Source organism: Pelobates fuscus, chromosome 11 (genome assembly GCF_036172605.1).
Source record: "Pelobates fuscus isolate aPelFus1 chromosome 11, aPelFus1.pri, whole genome shotgun sequence".
Classification (NCBI taxonomy): domain Eukaryota; kingdom Metazoa; phylum Chordata; class Amphibia; order Anura; family Pelobatidae; genus Pelobates; species Pelobates fuscus.
Genome location: NC_086327.1, coordinates 21,278,351 through 21,301,128, shown reverse-complemented (window position 1 = coordinate 21,301,128; position 22,778 = coordinate 21,278,351). Strand labels below are relative to the sequence as shown.

The following is a 22,778-nucleotide window of genomic DNA, read 5'->3' as shown; positions in this document are numbered from 1 at the left end:
TTAGTGTTACAAAGTGCAGCATTACATATCTAGGTCAAGGCATGTTGATGAAACTAAATATTTAGATATCCCTGATACATGTTCAGATGAGTGTTTCCTTAGAATAGATAGATAGATAGATAGATAGATACATAGATAGATAGACAGACAGACAGACAGACAGATAGATAGATAGATAGATAGACAGACAGACAGATAGATAGATAGATAGACAGACAGACAGATAGATAGATAGATAGATAGACAGACAGACAGACAGACAGATAGACAGACAGACAGACAGACAGATAGATAGATAGATAGACAGACAGACAGATAGACAGACAGATAGATAGATAGATAGATAGATAGACAGACAGACAGACAGACAGACAGATAGATAGATAGATAGACAGACAGACAGACAGACAGACAGACAGACAGATAGATAGATAGATAGATAGACAGACAGACAGACAGACAGATAGATAGATAGATAGATAGATAGATATATAGATAGATAGATAGACAGACAGACAGATAGATAGATAGATAGATACATAGACAGACAGACAGATAGATAGATAGATAGATAGATAGACAGACAGACAGATAGATAGATAGATAGATAGATAGATAGACAGACAGACAGATAGATAGATAGATAGATAGATAGATAGACAGACAGATAGATAGATAGATAGATAGATAGATCGATAGATCGATAGATATATAGACAGACAGACAGACAGATAGATAGATAGACAGACAGATAGATAGAATTACCATTCAGCTTAGACAGGTTGGTAGTACTGACAGTCGTTTTAATATTGTTGCATAAGATTTTTAAATGATTTAAATTCTTTATTTTTCTTGTGCATAAGAAAACATAACAGATGGTCCTGTAGCGCCACGACAGCTAGTACAGGAATTTCAATAGCAAACATTGTCATAGCAGAGTAATACAGCACATTTTTTTATGTTTATGAGATTTAACTGACTAGGACTACATGAATAGGACTATAATAGCGTAATTAGTCTACGTATGCATGCTTGTATATTAGTAACGGGATTAATAGTATTTTTAAAAGTTAAACGTGCACATTTCTTTTAAAAAACAAAAATAGAACAGGAAAAACTGTATTTCACTTGTAGCTTAGAAATAGAGTTCGGTCGAGTTGTTAGGTAAGTCAAGTGAGATTAGCTATGTTTATGTATAAGCAACACAATTGTCACGTGTCTTGTTCTGTAACAGGTTAGATTGTCACATCATCTACAGGCATTATTGGATGTAAAGTACACGATTAATTAATTTGTACCCTAGAGTCTCCTTACCGGTGTGTGTCTAACTGTTGTGGAGGTGTTAAGAGTATTGGCCATTTCAGGCATTCCTTTACAGTGTCGTGCTGGATATTTTAAGGTTGCATGACAGGCTTAGGCGACTTGACCCTGCGAGGATGGGTAGTGCCTGAACGCTGAGCCTTAGTGGGGTACAGGGTATTGGGAGCTATAGGCAATGTGGGTACAGTGTTGTTATTGCTGTTTAATGTACCCCCGCGGGGGGGGGGGGGGGGGTGGCGATAGGAGGGAGCACCACTTATGGTGTGCCCTTGGTGGGCTGAGGTAAATCTACGGTGTGGTGTGTGGTGAACGTAAAAAAAAAAAAAAAATTAAACAAAAAAATAAATAAAAAATAATGGAAGTATTAACTTAGTAACTTAGAATATACATGGTGAGCGCTATTCTACTCATGTGTACGCATTATAACAGTTTAACAGTTGGGTTGTCGATGGCGTTTTCGGGCTTGCTTGGCGTCTCCGGTCTCGTGGGACGAAGGGAACCACATGGCTTGGGTCCCAGGTTGGGGTTGTGCGAGTTGCTTCTGTGGGTAGTGCCGGCAGCCCCAGGGCTTGTAAGAAAGCGGGAGCCTCTGTAATATTGGAGAGCCGGTGAACAGTTCCTTGGTGAGTCACTATGAGGGACCTTGGGGGGCCCCAGTTGTACGTCACTCCAGAGTCTTTCAAGTGGCTGGTCACTGGCTTGAGGGATCTGCGCCACTGGAGCGTGGATCTAGTGAGGTCGTGGTAAAACGTGAGAGGGGAGTTCTCGAAGGAGTAGGGGGTCTTGTCTCGGATTGCCGACATAATGTGTCCCTTGTCTTGTAGGGAGGAGCAGCGCACCACTACGTCCCTTGTCACGTTGGTGGGTGCATTGGGAGATTTCGGGAGGCGATATGCCCCATTAAGGGTTATCTTTCTTGCCTGCTGCTGAGATAGTATGGTCGCCAGCAGCCGCCTTAGATAGTGTGGTAATTCTTCCAGGGGGATGTTATCAGGTACTCCCCGAATCTTAATGTGTCATCGTCTATAACACTCTTCCATGGTTGTTAGTTGTGTGCTGAGTGCCTGTTGGGAGGTCTGGACTTGCCTTATGGTGTCGTGCATTGCAGACATGCCCTTGTGTATATCCAGAATGTCCTCCTCAGAGGCCCGGACCCTGTCTGTCACCGCACGTACCTCCTCCTTTATGACTTTGTCCGTTTCTAGCCACTTTCGGATCTCCAGCATGAAGGTTTGTATGTCTTGCTTGGTAGCTAGCTCGGGCCCCCCCTGAGCTGTCAGAGGTGCTGCAGGTGTTGTAAGCTCTGCTCCAGTCATGGGCAGAGGTACTGGTGCTGCAGTTTCTGTGAGCTCTGCCCCCATTGTGGGTATTAGTGTTGATGCTGCTGGTTCTGCAGGGCTTGGTGTGGGAGAGGGGACCTGGTTCTTTGCGGCCGCCATCTTGTGTGGCGGTTGTTGCTGCAGGAGAGTGCTGATGTCTCTCGTGTCGGACACTGTGGCCGTTGCTGGTCTCTGGGATCGGCGTCCCATTGTTGTGCTCTCTGCCTGTGAGGTGGGTGACGGTGGTTTGGTAGGCCAGAGGAGGTCGCTTTCCTGATATCCGCCGAGGATGTACTCGAGTCTTGGGATGGAGGGCGCGTGGTAGGCCGCAGACCTGCGCTTCGGTCCCTTTGTCTGTGGGGTGTGGAAAAAGGGCATCGGGCACTGTAGCAGGTAACCCTGTTATGCTGGCACCGTGTACCTTTGTTTGCTTGTTTAAAATTGCTTGTTTTTAGGGCGATTTTGGAGCGTTTCTTGCGGAGCTCGGTGAGATGGCGTCCGCTCTGCTCGAGTGTTGGCTCCGCCCCCTTTTTAAAAGTATTTAATGTTTTTGGATAAAAAATTTAAAAATTCTAAATATTAAAATATAAAATCTTATATCAGTTTATAATTTTTTTTTAAAAATTTAAAAAAAATATGAAATCATTTTAAACATTGATTCAAAAATATTAAATCAATGGAAAAACGTATTCAGAAATATTAAATCGAGGACACAGTAGTTATCGTTCTTGTTGGGGTTAAAGATGGTTTTGGATGGATGTGAGCCGATACCTGTGTATACTGTGTATGATTTGTGGATTACTCCGAATTTCTCCAGTTGATATATTTGTTTAAAATTACCTTTTTCGCTGATATATATTGTATATCAAGTGAAAGTGTCCAAATATGTAACTTTTGTTTTAAATCACGTAGATCAGCAGCTTATAGATACAGATATAAAATTAGGTAAAACATTGTAGCAAAGAATGTTGGGTTTTAGTTAAGGTAGAGAAGAAAAACTCACAGGCACTCCAAATTGAAGCCACAGGCAGTTTTAATGTAGCAGAACGTAACGCAACGTTTCGACCGTAAAGGTCCTTTACGGTCGAAACGTTGCGTTACGTTCTGCTACAATAAAACTGCCTGCGGCTTCAATTTGGAGTGCCTGAGAGTTTTTCTTCTCTACCTATTATTCTGGGATTGCTGATCCTGCTCTGGAGTACCCTTGGCCGTTGGGAATGAGTGTGGTTCTCACCGATTACTTTACTGGGTTTTAGTTAAGGGACACGTCAGTCTTGGGGATTGCAACTGTTGAGGTTCTAATGAGATTGACAGACAGACAGTCTTGCACTTTCTCGTCTACGATAATGGTCCGATAACTAAGGTAAATGTGTCGGATTACCCATGCCAATTCTAGTATTGCCTTTCAGCATTAGAATTACAAGTTATACTTTAGAGACAGCATAGTGGTTGCCTTTAAAACAAATCAAAACTAGTAATTTGTTTTAAAGAGACATCATAGCCAAAAACATTAGATCTATTTGATCAATCTCCTAAGAGAGAGCTGGCAAGGGTAGTGGTGGGCCACAAACAAACTAAGATGTTGGCTGCTGTCTGGAAAAAAATAATTCTGCAGCATCTGGTTGTCTCCTGGTATAGTACCGCCGGAGAGAGTTGACAGAAGGAAATTTTATATAGAGCTTCCCAGCTCAAAACTGTATGGGTTTAAGCTTTTATGTTTGGACTAATGGCCATGATATCAAACTATCGAAGGTTGGACTAGTGCACTCAGTGGACAGCAATAGCTAGAAATAACCAGGAAATTGCAAATATTCGGTCAAGAGATTTGTTTTTCCAATTATCCACAATTCCCAGTTTAGTAACTATACCTTGTTTGTATGTTTGTAAAACGTGTCCATCATCTGTGCTTACTTGGTAAATTCTTCAAGTGTTAATTCAGTGTTCTGACTGTCCGATAAGAAATATTGGGATTCTGAGGCTAGATAGGATTTTGATGGGAATGGGGGGTGACTGATCTGCTGGTGATCCCTAAGTAAGACCTCAATTTAATATTTTGCATAAGCTCTTCAAATGATTTAATATTTTTAGACCAACTTTTAAAAATAATTTCATAGTTTGATAAATATTCAAATTTTCTATTGTTTTTATTTGATATATATTTTTATATGTTATATATTTTTCATTATTTTAATATTTTGAAAAAAATATTTGATATATTTATCCAAAATTGCTAAATAAAAAGCTTATCTGAAATTTAAAATGAAGATCTAAATGGGAACAATAGTAATGTTGGCTTTCATACAATGATATGATATGTTAGACATTTTCCAAAAATATCATTCAGGTTTTGGCGGGTACCGCAACATCACATTTCACAGTATTAATAATATTAGTAAAAGCTTAATTCACAAGATCAATCAAAATTTTACAAGAAAAAGTTAGCAAACAGACAGGTTTTCGGAGAATACGAATGTCCGTTCTCTGCTTCATAAATACAATACTTAATAAATCTTTAAAAACCCTAACTACCAAGTGTTTATTGTTAGATCAAAGAACAGGCAAATTAGGGAAAAAGTGAAGGCAGCTTTCTGGTTCTAATATCCTGAGGGAAACACATGTGCTGGGCTGAATGGCGGGCCACCCACTCTGTGCCCTTCTGTATTATACAGCATTAAAAATATCCTTTTCGTATCCAGAACAAACAGATACAGGAAGCTTTGAGCAGGAAATGTCAAACATTTCATTTGATCTGCTAGCTGTATGGCCGGCTCCTAGTTGTGGTTTTTACCACAAGGTCTTCAAATCTACAAAAAAATGTGTATAGGGAACAGCCTTTAAAATCAGTGGGATAATAGTAGTTACGACACATTGCATTTACTTTATGCAACACTACGACTGACAGCAGAAACTTGCTTGTGATTCTTAGATGCTAAATACTGATGTCTTCCAACTTATTTGAATAATCTCACTAAGTTCTCAAACTGGGACCAGGAAAGAGCTAGCAATGGGGGACCATGGGAAGGCAAATTCTGGTCTTGGGGCACAGTGAGAAAAGAATTATAAACCATCTCTATTCATGTAAAATGCTCAACGGCAGATTAACTACCATTATGACATAGACCAATGGGTCTTTAAGACATATATTAATATATTTAAGTATTTCACTCTTTGAACTTCACATTGAATTAATTTGGTGCTTTACTAAACACACATTAGTTATAGAGGTCCCCTAACAGTCTCAATTTGTGTGGGACAATCCCGAATTCAGGGTCATGTCCCAGTGTCCTAATTTAGATTACTACTTTCCTGCTTCCATGGACTCCATGAACAGTAGTTCCCCCTCCATGTGTCTCATTACATCTCCGAGCTCCACCATGTGTCTTATTCCCTCTCCCCCAGCACCTCAATGTGTCTCATTAGCACCCTTCCATGTGTCTTACTCCTCCCCCAGTCCCTCCATGTGTCTCATTCTTCCCCCAGCCCCTCCATGTGTCTCATCACCCCCACCCCTCCATGTGTCTCATTCCCCCTCCATGTGTCTCATTACACCCTGAGCTCCTCCATGTCTCTTATTCCCTCTATCCGAGCCCCTCAATGTGTTTCATTCCACCCTTCCATGTGCCTTATTCCTCCCCCTGCCCCTCCATGTGTCTCATTCTCTCAACCCCAAACCCTCCATGTGCCTCATTCCCTCCCCCCAGACCCTCCATATGTCTCATTCCCTACCCCTGACCCTCCATGTGTCTCATTCCCTCACCCAGCTCCTGCATGTGTCTCATTCCCTTCCCTACAGCCACTCCATGTATCTCATCCCCTCCAGATCCTCCATGCCCCTCCCCCCCCCCATACTTGCTCATTGTGGTATCCATCTGATAGGAAGCACTTTCTCAATGAGCTCTCCCTGTCAGACCGCAGACCGCTCAGCAGCGATACATACAGTGACCTGCAGGAGGGAAGCAGCACAGTGCTCCCCTCATGCCAGTCACCCGACAAACGCACGCCAGTGCCACTGTGCACTAGCCCTGAATTTATGCCTGACCCATGGTCATAGCTGCGGCCCCTGCAACTGTGATAGTTACGCCACTGCTCCCACATGTTCCCTGATTCTCCACCACAGTCTTCTTCTTTCTCCCCGTAACCCATGTTTATTTAACCCCTCCTCCCTCATATAGAATTAATACATTGGCCTCTGCTAAAAGATCCTGTTATCTGCCCAGGAAGAGGATATCATGTATTGTCTGTGCTCGTACGACAGGGTCAGTTCCACTCTTCTATCCAATCAGGGACGATACTGGATTATATGGTGATCACATGTGGACCTAGACTGGCCATTAGACAAATCAGGCAAATGCTCACTGGGTTGAAATTGGGTTGAGGCCCACCTGAAGAGATCAGGGATCTCCCCAACTGGCCTTGTGAATCAAAGAACTATATTACTCATAAACCTTAGACTCCTTTCTTCCTTAACCCTGCTACCGCTAACTGGCCACAGAGCATGATTAACCATAAGATGACCATAGGCAGTTGCCTAGGGCCTAGGGGCTGCATACATTTCCAGTGAAGGGGACTGCATTCCCAAAAGGATAAAACTCCTCAAAACATATAATCCAAAGTACAATCGTGATGCTTTAGCCTTGAGCTTGGCCCCAAACCCTAGAAAGAGAATTCAGGCAAATCAAATAAGGTCCAGACACTCTTTGAAGTAAATTTAACAGTTTTTCGATGAAGCATTACATGGGGCAACATTTTATCATCATCTGTGACCTTTCTCAAGCCATCGTGTTAAGCCCACAGCTAGGTCACAGTACCCCAATATCAGTGGGTCCTACACTCATTTGAACATGGGAAATAAACATGCTAACTGCAATACTCTCTCATGTTAAAATTAGTGTAGGACCCACTGATATTGGGGTGCAGTGACATAGTGATGGACTTAACACGGTATGGCCATATATATATAACTGAACCTCCATATTTGTTTGCTAAGATAGGTGATTAAGTAGCCTTGTTAAAATTTTAAACTGTCTGTTTTTGTGTGTTCGCTTTTGTTTGGTTTGTATTGTGTACATATTTTGGTCCTTGTAGCAGCACCTCTAATGAGGTATGCATGTTCACGGTGTGCCCCAATACCCTTTTTCTGTATCCTTCATTAGAACATCCCATTAATGCTGAGATTTTTAGCATAACTTTCCTATGCATCCTATCTGTGTCCGTATGAAATGTATCATTTTTGCAGTCCGTAAAATATTTTGTTACCATAGGTTATGTTGTGGCAGCCTTTGACTAGTTTAGATTATGACACTCAGGTGTGTTTGAACAGAATGGCAAAGTGACATATTTATGGGTAAATACGTACGACATTTCATTAATAAGTGGTTCAAAAATTTCCCAGCAATGCGATAGTGAGTCATATATAAAGCATTCAGAGCTATCTCTATCATATACGCAGTTTATATACTTGCTTATTCGTACCATGATGTCACACGACAATGTGTACGTCCGTCCTGCTTTAGTTCTCTGCTGTCCCTTATCTGGGGACACCATGGAACTGCCCCCGGGCAGCATAGTGTGCGCGAATAATTAGATGCGTTCGCACTGTGCAGCAGGTAGTATGTATAAAGTAATTAAAAGATATATAATTGGTTCAGTAAATAGTTAGAATTTTAGACCTCTCTCTTTTTTGAGATTCTTGAACTTATGAAGAAGCATGTTGTCATGCTGTCAGCGTAGAAATGCTATAAAAGATAAGATATTAAGGATATCACGATTTTGGCTTCTTTGAATTTAACCGGATAACGACAATTATGTAGTTATTTAGGACACAGTGATGTATATTTCTATTTTGGAACTTTTTGTTCTAGAGAGCAGGCTAGCTGCATATGTAATTATCTGGGCATTGTTCAAACTTGATAATTGATAACAGGACTAGGGTGCGTAGTCGTACCATGCTCTTTAATTAAATAACTATTGAAACAGAATACGGTTATAAAGGCACTCAACTATACGACCCAGTGCAGCCATAATACGCCAAATCCAATGTCACCTTTATACTTCACACTTAACAACGGTCACACATACCCAGGGGAAACACACACAGCGGTTATAGTTACCATACTCATAAATATCAACTTCTTATACCTATAAAAATTAATATCCTACAAAAGAAGATAAGATAAAACTTACATAGTGCAATCTGTATATACACAAGAAATATTGTTTTCCAAAATCAGGGTCACTCACATTCTTTTGAGCCTATAAAGTTGGCTCTGAATTTCTGGACTTAAAGGGACACCATAGTCACCCAGACCACTTCAGCTCAATGAAGTGGTCTGGGTGCCAGGTCCCTCAGGTTTTAACCCTTCAGATGTAAACATAGCAGGTTTAATCCAACCTCTAGTGGCTGTCTTCGTGACAGCTTCTAGAGGCGCATCTGCGACTCCATAGAACGTCCATAGCAAAACATTGAGAAATGCTTTCCTATGGACTGTTTAAATGCGCGCACAGCACTTGCCGCGCATGCGCATTCTGCTCCACTCGGGAGCTAAAGTCGTCGGGAGAGGAGAGGTCACCAGCGCAGAGGGAGCCCAGCGCTGGATTAAGGTAAGTGGCTAAAGGGGTTATATATAGGCCAATGCCTATAAAATAGGCCCATTGATTAAAAAAAAAAAAAAAATATATATATATATATATATATATAATTTTTTTTTAACACTCTTCACATGCTCTTCCTTAAGTATTGAAACTTGAGAGGGATGTAGGGGAACAAAACTGGTGTGGACTGGCTGACAATGTAATTAGTTAAGGTAAAGCTGATTTTGCGCCCTATGCAAATGCTCTTGCTGCTTAAGTCTCTCTAACTCTGTGGCATGTTCCCTTTCTTCTACATTCCCTACATACACTTTTTCTCTGTCGTAGACTGTATAACAGGAGCTTCTGCCTGCTAGTACGAAGGTTAGGAGAGGAGTGGACCTGCGATTGCTAGGGGACAGTCCTTAGAAAGCGTAGAGCGAGCGCATCATTATACACATTTATTCCAAGCTCAGGGTGCTGTCTGCACAGTATGTCCTTGGTTGGTCATCCTGCATGATTGGCAGGCAGCTTAACATGAATTCATGCCAGGCTGACCATCTAATTCTTTGTGTAGACAACCCCCCCCCCCCCCTTTTGGGCATGATTGTCCCCTTGGGCGGTTCTGGTTATATTATTCACGTCAGTGGCCCACCCATTTATCCCGCCCACAAAAATCCTTCTGCACCGGACCCTGCTGTTAGGGGGTATGGATTTACTTGAAAAATGAAAGCGAGATATTAGCATAGGGTACAGTATATGATTTCTGATAGCTATATCCTGTGAGTTTCACTCCAGCACCACCTTCACCAGATACATGACGCTTGGGAGGTGTGACTGTTTTAGTGTTTTCTGTTGATAAGATTCTGGAATTAGGCCCATCATAATTGTCAGCACCAGGCCCAATGGGCTCTTAATCCTGCCCTGACAAGGTGGGAAATATAATGAAAACCTAATGGAGAAACAAACTGGACAGGTTTCAGGATTAGGATTAGATTTGTTAGTATATTTTCCACCTTGTACACCAAGTTTGTATTCTGTGTTTTGCACTATATTAGTGTTCACATTATATAACAAGGTTCCAACACTTTTATATATGTTTCTTTCCCCTTAGTTTGAATTGTTTTGAGGGTACACAGTTTAGTAGGTTTCCGGCTCTCATTTATAATCTGCATCATGGTGGTTTTATTCATGTGTTTCATTACATTGTCCTATGTTTCATTTTAGCAAATGAAGCCATTTTCTGATATAATATTGATACTATACATGGTTACGAGAGAGAGAGAATTGTCGTGAATACAAAGTGGATTTAAAATGAAAGGCCAAAGTAGCAAACTGGAATGAATCGATTATGTCTCCATTTTGTCTACTTGGGACTTAAATTTGAAATTCAAAAAAAGCCCTGTGGGTGTGGAATTCTCGTATTAGAGTAAGGATATACGCGGCTTAATGAATAGCAGCTTGTCCATAGACTTAATAGAGGAACTGGATTGTTATTCAGTAAGGAGATTAAAGCCTTACTTTGTTAGGAGAATCCAGCCCTATGTATCACTTTCGCCTTAGATAAGCCACAATTCTAACACAATAAAACAAAAAACAAAAATAGTTACCTACACACTATCCCAAATCCCTGTACAAATTTAAATAAATTTAAATAAGAGTTTTTTTAGGATCACTCCAGTGGCCATTAAAGTACAAGCTCACCTGCCATGTCGTTGTCAATCTTCTTAGGTGAGTCCTGTACTAAAATTTCACCTTGCTGTATTCAGCTAAAAGGTAAAATCTCTAATGAGACAGAGAGGGGTATCGGCAGCACTGTAACCTGGCTGTGTAATAACAAAACAAATACAAACATACCAAATTAAGCCCTGCACTCAAACTCCCACTACTTCTGGGCAGCAGCAATGACTATAATACACATCAGCCCCAATACATGGACTCTTTGGATGTGTATTATAATTATTGGTAATAATAGAGTAGGAACTCTGACTCCCATCAGCTTGAGCCAGCCAGTGGACCCCATGGAAGTCATTCTCCTGCACCGGAAAGGTAGGAAACAGGAGGGTGACGAAAACATTTTGCATGTGTGTGTTTGTGTATGTGTGTCTGTATGTATGTTTGTGTGTCTGTATGTATGTATGTGTGTCTGTATGTATGTTTGTGTGTCTGTATGTATGTATGTGTGTCTGTATGTATGTATGTGTGTCTGTATGTATGTTTGTGTGTCTGTATGTATGTATGTGTGTCTGTATGTATGTATGTGTGTCTGTATGTATGTTTGTGTGTCTGTATGGATGTGTCTGTCTGTATGTGTATGTTTGTCCGTGTACATATCTGTATGTGTTATATGGTGTGTATCTGCATGTATGTCAGTGTGTGGTTGTCACCACACACTGTCACCCCCATTCAACCTGCCACAATCCTGTCACTCATCCATTCTCACCTTGCCATCACTCTGACATATATTCACCCTATTCCACTCACCTTCTCTAGCACTGTCACACCCCCCCCCCCCAGTCCTGTCACACTCATTCTCCATCACTCTGTCACACTCGCCCCCTTTCACCCTATCGCATAAACCCCTCCAATTCTGTCATACTCATCCCCCCAAGCATGCCACACTTACCCTGTGGGGCGTGAATGAAACACATGGAGGTTCTGGGGGGCGTGAATGAACACATGGAGGGGCTGGGGGAAGGGTGGGGGAGATGTATAGGGGGGGGGGGGAGCAGGGCAATTTTACCACCACGACTCTGTGGTTTCTGGTTACATCTCTGTTTGTCAGTTTATATTTCTAACAATATAATGATTTCTTTTCACACTCAGTTAAGCGTTAAGGTTGTTATAAGTTCACAGAATAAAGGGCATGCTTAAGAATTCTTAGATATTTTGCCACGCAGGACAGGGGTTGCAGTATAAGTAAGAACTCTGAACATTTGTTTGAATGTGTTCTTTGTTTCCTTAAACCACACTAAAAAAGCCTTTCAACAAATACAATCGTTGTCTAAGATCCCCCCTTCTACCACTCAATAACCAAATCTCTTGTATCTAATAATAAAACAGTTAAACACTGGCTCTTCGTCATTGCCTCTGACGATGTTACACCCAGTACGCAGTATGCAGGTTATGTTTTTTCTTTTCAAATTTTGTTTTTTTTTTATGATGTGTATGCCGCATATTTCATGAATTTTGACATTTGCATGAAACTTCCTCATAATTTGTATTTTTTTGTGTATAATTAACAATTACATTTGCAGTGATATTCAACGTGTCCGCAAAAGCGAGGTTACATAACGGTTTCGCCGAAAAGGAAAAGGAATAAGAGTTTCAAGAGCTGATTACGGCGGTCTCATTTTGTCTGTAAGAAATACAGAAGAGTCATAACTTGACAACTGTAGTTTTATTATAGGTGAAGCGGTGGACTGCTCATGCATTAAGGTGGACAGAGTTAACAAAGACATATTGAGCACTTTTAGAAGTTTTAGATCACACAGTCGGTGTCTTTTGCATTTAGTAGTTCTCTCGTATTAGGTCAGCAGTTCTCTCGTATTAGGTCAGCAGTCCTCTATTTTCAAGTTTTTTTGTCTTAATAGATGAAATACCCTCTGACCTTGTGCATACCGCCAACTCCACCACAACTCAATATTATGTTCCGTATTAAAAACTCCAAGTTTAACATAACATCCACAGAACACATATTGATTATATGTACAATCTTGTGCAATATTCAGGAAAGGTGTCAAATAAAGTTGACTACAACATTTATCCCAAAGCCCAAGTGGATCGACTCGCATTCCGTAGTATGGCTTACAACATGGCGACATACATCCCACACTTGCCTTTTGTTGTGTGTCTTTTCCAGGGCTTCTACACAATTTTCAGTAGTAGGAGCATTTGAAATTTAATGATTGCAGGGAGTGGGGCCGAACCGCAGAGCTGAACAGCAGCAATCCTTGTCAGCTCCTGCGACCAGCGCCTAAAAAAGCGTGAAAACCCTACTGAAACGGCACCTGAGCACCAGACTAGGGCCACAAAGCGTGAGGGGAAATCGGGACACACAGTATGATACCTTACAAGCGATGACCGACCCGACATACGCCCCACGAGCCGGTGAGGCCTACTGGTATGGCAGGCGCGGGAGAGGCTGCTGCCCTCCTGCCGCCGAGAACGAAGAGAACACAGACTCGGAGCCCCTTTCCCCCCCCCCTCTGGACCGGTGGGGGTTATCCCGGTCCTGCCACATGAGACTAACCGGCCATGCAAGGCCCAAGCGACAAACCCACGAAGTCCAGAGATGGCGGGCGGAGTCCACAAAATGACGGGCGGCCAGTGCGCCACTGCTGTGCTCATGATCCAGAGGGAAACAGAGCTCAGGTACGACCACATATTCCAGGAAATCTGGGAGAAGCTAGAGGCTCTACTGATGCCCCCACAAGCAGGGTCTTCACCCGGCGGTGTGCTGCGGGGTCGGAAGCGTAAGAGAAAGGCGACAAGTGGGACAAACCCCACTCTTACTATGGACACTCACAAGAAAGGGTCCAACCCAGCAACGCCCAAACGGCGCAATGCTGCCACTGGACACAGCCTGCACAAAGCTCAAAAACCCAAGAGGATCCCTGTGGCGCAGCGCCACAGGCAGCCCCGCCAGAGAGCAGCAACCCAACGCAGATTCAAGCAGGGTAAAGCCCAGCCAGACAGAAGGAGAAGATGGCGGACTGTTGAGCCTGAACCGGCAGATACCACTACAATGCCGCAGCAGAGCCACTTACCCACTACATAGACAGTACCACAGACGTTCTATACCTGCACACAATCGCCTGCACGTGCCTCCCGTATGCTGCATCCTCGGGAAGCCTGGAAGCAGTCCCCATCGGCACCATCGACGGACCCGCTGGACTCAGCCTCACGTAGGGGCATTGGTTAAGCAGACTCACCCAGACCGAGGCCACCCTACTCCCACCAATGTAAAGCCTACTACTTATCCTCACTTGCTTTGGTGCCCCTCTTTCTCAGGACATCCCTCCGTGTGTTTTATATTGGCAACCAACTAAGTATTTCATATGTTTATAATAGCATCTAGTGACACCCCTTATATGTGCTAGGTTGACAACTAGTGATATATTGCAAAAGTCTTACATTGGCAACCAGCAATATCTTTTGCCTGTGGCATCATGATATTGGTCACCAGAGACGAGTTATGCTATGTCACATATTTTCACTTAGTACAGCACCTCCATCAGCCGTAAGCTGACCTGTGTTCACATACCGCTGCAGGTTTAAGCCTATTACTATAACGTTAAGCTGTCATTCCTGCCACGAGAGTAGACCTAGCCCGGGGTAGAGCCCAGGTACTCTAGGTGTGTTGCTGAAGTAACCTCTTGGTCTCATGGGCATTTGCAAAGCTTATAAGCCTGTTACTTAACCTCATTAAGCAAAATGACCATTATTACGCGATGACGACACTTTACACACACTTTGCATATGTTGGATAAGCATGTGACCCTGCTATTTGATTTAACCTTAAAAAAAAAAATCAGCGAATTTCTATGCCGCTGTCTAATATCTGTAATCCTTACAACACGCTGTTGTGGCGCCTGTTCATATCTTGTGATCATCTGCACAACCAAAATAAAGAATTTAAAAAAAAATTAAAAAAAAATGTAATGATCGCTCTTGTGAGTCCAGATAAGTAAAATTCATGGTCCCAAAATAAGGTTATAAAAATCACTCCTGATTTTGAGGGAAATGTCACACAAATCAAATGGTAAATACATACAAATTCTAAATTAACTGTGTCTGCTCTGGAATACCTCGATAAACTATAACTTTTCATGTAATTACAACTATATACAACTAATTAATTAATTGTCATTGTTGTAATTTATTTATTTTTTTAGCCTCTTGGCTATGTATTTTTTTCTTTTTACAGAAATCAATATTTTATAATGGTTTTTATCTCGTAACAATGTAAGATGGTTTTATTTTAACATGGGTTGTTGCCCTCGTGTAATCCATGCCTGATTTGTAGCTTACATTTGGTCCCATGAGGCCTTGGACCTTTAAAGATTGAGAGATTTATTGATGTGCGAAGCTTGAGAAAGGGTCATTTGAGGCACGGTGTCACCTTGGCAAATAGAAATGCAGAAATGCATCCATGGTGAGCGTGCCATGGACCCTCCAGGCTTGGAGTTGCAAGTCACATAGTGGCAGTTACACAAAAGTCATATTACAGCATAGTACAAAAAAATTCCAATCTAAACATATAGAGTGAATGTTGATAAATTGAAAAAAAAATAAAGTCTAGCATTCAAAAATCACAAACAGTAATACTTTTGTGCCCCAAGGATGAAAATAAAGAAACACAAACAAAACAAATGTTAAAAAATTAATGCCAGGTTATACGTCCTCATTCCCTTTCACTTTATTATAGCACAATAACCGTGCACCAATTAAAACAACAACAATAGTGTGGTTCCAAAAAGCATCCAAGAACTTTAAAGACAAAATAGAAAAAGAAGTAAAATGAACAAATCTCACACACACAAACAGACTATTCAAATACAGCCCACAAGACAGTAGGAGTATTAGATAGAATTAAACATAACATGGAACTAAAGATCAGACATGGACAGTAAGTAGAAACAGAGCATAGAACAAACAGATACAAAAAGATTTAGAAAAAACAATAAATACAAATAACAAAACGGGTGGGGGATGAGAGCAGGAGAGCGAAGTGGCCTGGTTAGTGGTATAAAATGTGAAATTTGAAGCTTTGCACTACATAAAAGTTTGAATATCTTTTAAACAGTAAATGATAAAAAATACAATATTAACTTATTTTAAAAAACAATAACAGGGCCCATTAATAAGCCATATAAAGAAATGGTGGGCCAGAATGTTTATCTGAACAGTGAATCATCAGCATTATAGTCCCTTTACAAAAGTAGCTGACACGTCAAAGTGCCCTCAGAGCAAGGCTGTCCTAAAATGCAATTAAGGGCCGATCTCAAGCCGAATATTCAGAATTTCTCAAAGTAACGGGACTGAGCAGTCATGTTTGTGTATTATAGAGCACGATACTCCGTAATAGCCACAGAGGACTTGACCTGGAAAGCTAAGCGTTATCCCAGGTGTCTTTACACAAATAAAGGACTTCCATGGAGAATAGCAATTTGACTGTTCTTATAACAATATTGTTACTGAATGATAGAAATACCACAGGTATAAATACCAATCACTTATCACAACCTAAACCTGTTTGTACATAACACTACCTAATGATAGAACGAGGGATGATAAACTGAAGAGCTTTCATTCCATTACAAAAAGCTGAATATACGTTGTCTGAAAGCCATTAATGTCAACCACCATTAGTAGTTTTAGAAAGATGACGAGAACAAAGGGTCTCCACTTACAACATCGCTGCAAATAAAGCATTAAAATGTCATGCGATTTCTATTATATTTTTACTTCCATTTCCTTGTTATTCACGTAGTTACGGACTTACCTAAACCAAAGGAAAGTACAAGTGATGAACCATTTACATGTACCCGAGCTGCATGGGCGTCCGCAGGAAGTTTTCCAGGGGGGGGCATAATTGTAATGACATCCATGCTCGGCCCCTTTTTGCAGGGCCGGACTAGGGTTACAAAGCAGCCTTGGAAAAATATGTATGCCAGCCCCATAAGTCATTGTGCCATGTGGTGTGAGTGTATTGTGTGTGCATGTAGGTAAATAATATTTTAAAAAAATATATATATATATATATATATATACAGATAGATATTATCGGTATGTTTATTTTTCTAATTCAAAACATTGGTTCTGTCAGTGTAAAAAAAATGTAATTATACAGTAAGCACACTCACATGCAGACAGACAATCTCACTGACACAAGCACACAGACTCATTGATACACAGCTTCACAGACTGACAATCTCATTGATACATATAAGCTCATTGACATAAAAACACAAGCTCACTGATACACATTTATAGGCTCACTACAGACAAGCTCACTGACACACACATGCTCACTACAGAAAAGCTCGCTGTCACACATGCTCACTACAGAAAAGCTCTCTGACACACACATGCTCACTACAGACAAGCTCACTGACACGCATACACATGCTTATTATAGACAAGCTCACTGACACACATGCTCACTAACACACACATACATGCTCACTACAGAAATGCTCACTGATACACACATACATGCTCACTACAGAAACGCTCACTGACACACATGTTCACGAAAGACAAACTCACTGACAAACACACATGCTCACTACAGAAAAGCTCACAGACACACACAAGCTCACTTACAGACAAGCTCACTGTATTGGGGGAGTTAGGGCCAGTAGTGCGGTGGGTCTGGGTCTGTAGTAGATCCCTGTAGTGTGGGATCAAAGGCTGAAATGGGGGGGGGCAGGGGGGATCAATAGGAAGGGTGAGGGGAAAAAGGGGGAGTCAGGACCTGTGGTGAAAGGTGAGGGGTAGTAAGGGGGTCAGGACCTGTGATGAGGGTCAGGACCTGTAGTGCAGGGGTCAGGACTTGTAGTGGGGGATCATAGGCAATAAAAGGGGATTAGGGGCTGTAGTGGGTGCTTAGTGGCAATAGTGATGGGTTAGGGGCTTAGGACCAGGTGAGAGAGCCCTGGACTGTGGTTCAGCCTAAAACTGAACATAGCCTGGTTCACTAAATAGTGAACTGGGCTATGTGAAACTGATAGCTGCTGTGGTACTATCTGTGTGGTAAGCTGCCCAATAAATAAAAGAATGCCCAAGGATCCAAACATATAGAGAATATCTAGCAATAAAGAAATCAACCGAACATTAACCATACCCAGACATCTATTAAAGGCCGAACATACGATCGAAAACCTGCTCATTCCCACCGACCCAGCAGCCAAATGGAAGAGTCTTACAGACCTAACCTGCTTGCCTGCAGAGTGAGACCGATGCGGAATGAATGAGTTGAATAACCACTATCATTTTTTATTTTTGTTTGGGAGTCCACTCCTAACAAGCGCAATACAGTATAATCCACTCCTAACGAGCGCAACACCAACATAAACATTCTAGTGAATGGATAATAACCCATACGCATGCACTTGAACGCATGTCCAATTATGGACGCGCCAATCCTAATCACTCTACCACTACCCGCTTGATCAGTAATAGATCGCCAAATTAGAAATTTCACTTCTTTTTGAAACTAAAGAACCTCCTTCCTAAAAAGGGGTGACTGAGCTCTAGAAATCCACAAATCTGCCAATGCATAGAGTTGCATAAAAACACACAGAAAAGGCTACCCGAAACAGAATTGCCTCCAATGGGAAAACATAAATTGCAGGCAGGATCCCACCTATGTCTACCAGAAAGTGCACAAATACAGGATGCCTAACGACCGCCACCAGTTTACGTCTCCAACAGTGCAATACCCGCTGAACCACAAATGCTTTAGTCACATCTTCCCCTCACATGAAGTGCATTAAGATTGAAAGAGCTGACATACCCTGTTCCACTGACACGGATGTCCCTCGATGCCGCATGTCAGAAAGAAAGGCTAAGTGGATAACAACCTACTTTCTGAAGAAGACCTACCAAATTGATCCCACACCGTCAAGTATGCTTCCCAAGACTTAGGAGACAGGGATCTCTCAATCAAGTCAGTCAAGTTCCAAAACTGAGGTTCCAGAAGAATTCAGGGCCCTCCACAAGCTTCTGCCTCTGGAGTCACCTCTTGAAATTCATCCTCCTGGAAGCGAGAAAGAGAGTTGGCAATACATTAGACACACCTGGCACCTGCACCCAAACAAATATTAAATTCCAAGCAATGCAGAACCAACCGTCGCAATAAAGCCCATCCCAGAAGAGAGCCCAAAGATAACTGGTTAACAACATGAACAACTCAACATGCAAGGTTTTTTGCATGGAAAAGAACCTGCTTCTTTGCCAAAGCTAAAACCCAGAGCTTGGCCGACACTACAATCGGGAATAGCACCAAAAAGGAATCTGACCACGCCAACATCATAGCTCTCAGAAAAAAGCACCAAAACCAACTGAGTTGCAGCCTCCGTAAACAGCTCAAAGGCCAAGTTAGACACTGTTTTACTGCGCCAAAATGTCTGACCATTGTAACCCACGAGGAACAAAACTCCAAACTCCCAAAAGGCAAGTAAAGTTAAAAGGTAGATGAATACCAACCACAGTCAAGGAAAGTAAGTGACTGAAAGCACGCCCCATGGGCATGACTTACAGCCAAAAATCAAATGGCCCTGTTGAAATTGCAGAATTCAAGTAGCCCAATAGGGAACCCCCTAGATATGACACGAGATATGACAACCTGAAGCTTAGTCTGTATCTAAATCCCCAGGAAGAAAAATCGTACTAGTTGGAACCCCCAAATCCGCCACAACCCTATGAAAGTGAAATTGTTCTTTCTCACCTTGACTACTGCAATCCCCTTCTCAATGGTCTTACGTGTTCCCAGATTGCACCGCTGCAATCTATAATGAATACAGCGGAAAGGCTCAATTTCCGGTCTGCCCGCACCTCCCACACCTCCACCTCTGCCTGTCCCTACATTGGCTCCCAGTTAGATACATGGCTCAATTTAAGTTTCTGGTGCTTGCTTACAAGTCCCTTCATAATGCTGCTCCAACCTACCTATCCTCCCTCATACACAAGTATGTCCCGTCGAGGCCCCTGTGTTCTGCCGAAGACCTAAGTCTATCCTCTGTCCATACTCACACATCTGATGCTAGCCTCCAAGACTTCTCAGGGCTGCACCTTTTCTGTGGAACTCCCTTCCCTTCTCCGTTAGACTTTCACCCAGTCTCCACTCCTTCAAAAAAAATCTTTGAAAACTCACTTCTTTCGGAAAGCATTTAATTTAAACTGTTAGCGGGTTTTCATTCCCCCCTCCCCCTTCCATGACTCATCTCCTGCAACTGTCAATAATAAGTTCCCAGTGAATACTTTTCTAGCAACCTATTTCATTACCGCTACTTATACCCTTTGTGTCACTATACCCCACTCCCTCTAGCATGTAAACTCATTGAGCAGGGCCCTCAATCCCTCTGTTCCTGTGCGTCCAGTTGTCTGGTTACAATCACATATCTGTTAGTCTATCCGTTGTACATCGCTACGGAATTTGCTGCCGCTATATAAATAATAAAATAACAATAATGCAGAAAATTCTAAATGATCTGTTCAAAGTTGTCCAGCCTTTGTTGACAATGATAGGCCGACAGTGAAACCGTTGCAATGTATGAGCGGCAAGAAGAGAAGATCCAGGTTTTGAGTGTCGGGAAGCTTTATCACACTGCTCAGAAAACCTTTTAAATTAGGACTTTACATTAACCCCTTAAGGACCAAACTTTTGGAATAAAAGGGAATCATGACATGTCACACGTCATGTGTCCTTAAGGGGTTAAGTTAGGACAACATTTCCGCCAAAATGGCAATATTTTCCAAACTTATTTAGAACCACTTCTGCAAGATCCCCGGCCAACTCACTGTTTATTGGAGAAACCCCTAAAGAATCATCCGGCTGTACACGCGTCTTCCAATACTTACATAACCTTTGATTTTAATGTTCATGAATGAAATTTGCGGTTTGATTTATAATGTATCATTATTCAGTTCAACTCCATTAGAGGGCAACGTGTATTTTTTACTAATATAGATAAATGGATCATTATCTCATAACATAACTGATTAAAGACATCTTTGTTTTATTACTGTAAGTGATAGTTATATATTAACTTAAATGAACACTTTTTTGTACACTGGTATATAGTTGTTTTTTTAGTTTTTTTTTACTGTATTAACCCAACAAAGAAGACTTCTAATGTACCGCTAAAAAATACCAAAGGATTTTTTGCTCTGCTTGTAATATAAACGTCCTGTATAAACGTTTAAAAAAAATAAAAAATTAAATAAATTAAAAGGACACTATAGTCACCCAGCCCACTTCAGCTCAATGAAGTGGTCTGGGTGCCAGGTCCCTTTAGGTTTTAACCCTTCTGATGCAAACATAGCAGTTTCAGAGAAACTGCTATGTTTACATTTGGGGTTAAGCCAGCCTCTAGTGGCTGTCTTCTGGACAGCCACTAGAGGCGCATCTGCCACGCTGGATGCATATTATGCCTCCATCGCGCAGAGCGTCCATAGGAAAGCATTGAGAAATGCTTTCCTATGGACACTTTGAATGCGCGCGCGGCACTTGCCACGGATTACCATTCGGCTCCACTGACATCGGCAGAGGGAGCTGACGTCGGCGGGGGAGGAGAGGTCACCAGCGCCGAAATAAGGTAAGCTCCTGAAGTGGTTTTAACCCCTTCAGTGCCACGGGAAGGGGGACCCTGAGTGTGGGGGCACCCTCAGGGCACTATAATGTCAGGAAAACAGCTTTGTTTTCCTGACACTATAGTGATCCTTTAAGTTATCCAAAATGTATGGACTATAAAATCCTGGAAGCTCTGAGATTTCTTTAGGTCTCAAGAGCAGAACCCCGTTTTGTATAAATGGGGGAATCTTGTCCCATCTGAGTTGATGTCAAGTTTCACCACTTGCAAATATTTATATAGTGCCAACATATACCGCAGCACTGAATAATAGGAAAGAAGACAAATTTAAATCTAACAAAACATGTATGATATATGGGACAAGTAGATGAAGACGGCCCTGTACAAACAAGCTTACAACCTATGTTTAGGAAATTGAGAAAAACTATTGATGTTATCTTAGAAGAGGAAAAGGTGACATTAGTTGACGAATGGGAGTAAAGTGAGTCTTTAAAGGGCTGTTCACTAAATGCTGAATTAGCAGGAAATAAAAGTGATCTCAAAGTGAATTTTACATTTTATGGCAAAGATTTGTGAACTGAAAACAGACTTACAGAATCTTTTTCCGTTTGGATATTTTGTGAAAATATTAGTCATTAAAGTGAGAATCTAAAGTGAATATTACATTTAAAATAAAAAAAATGCCAAAAAGACTAAAAAAACGAATAATACTAATTCTCTAGATCAGCTATGCTTCCAGTGCTGCTATTTGGAACCTAAATTTGAAATTTACTTTGAATTCACTTTTAATTAATAACTAAAATAACTTTGACAACGAATTCCTGACCATTCACACTTTAGCAAATTTATCAAAAAGTTATTCAATTATTCACTAATGTGTGCATTGTCAAGAATTAAAATCAATTCCAAAGTGCATTTCAAATTTAAGTCTAAAATTGCAGAACTCATACTTTAGTGAATAAGTGCGATTATTTCAACCTGAGAATTTTTTTTTTTTTAAAGAATTTAGGTGAAAATCTACCACTTAGAAAATAAGGAAAGTTCTATTCCGTACTTATCGTCATTTTCTTTTTCTGGCTAATATTCATTGCAACATCACTTATGGGCAGCTCCCTCCTCAGAACCAAATAGGACAGGAAACAGGAACCTAATTAAGAGACGGCATGTATAAAAGGTCCGTCCTCCTATACAGCAATCATTGGAAAAGCAAGAGAAAAATTGGGAGGGAGACTGGTGCTACCATTAATAATAC

The 22,778-nt window shown here is 41.4% G+C and overlaps 1 protein-coding gene across 1 annotated transcript in view; it reads left to right on the top strand.

Moving 5' to 3' along the window:
• The window catches only part of LOC134577239 (urokinase plasminogen activator surface receptor-like), a 43,174-nt gene that overhangs the window by 258 nt on the left and 20,138 nt on the right, over nt 1–22,778 (top strand). The window lies entirely within an intron of this gene.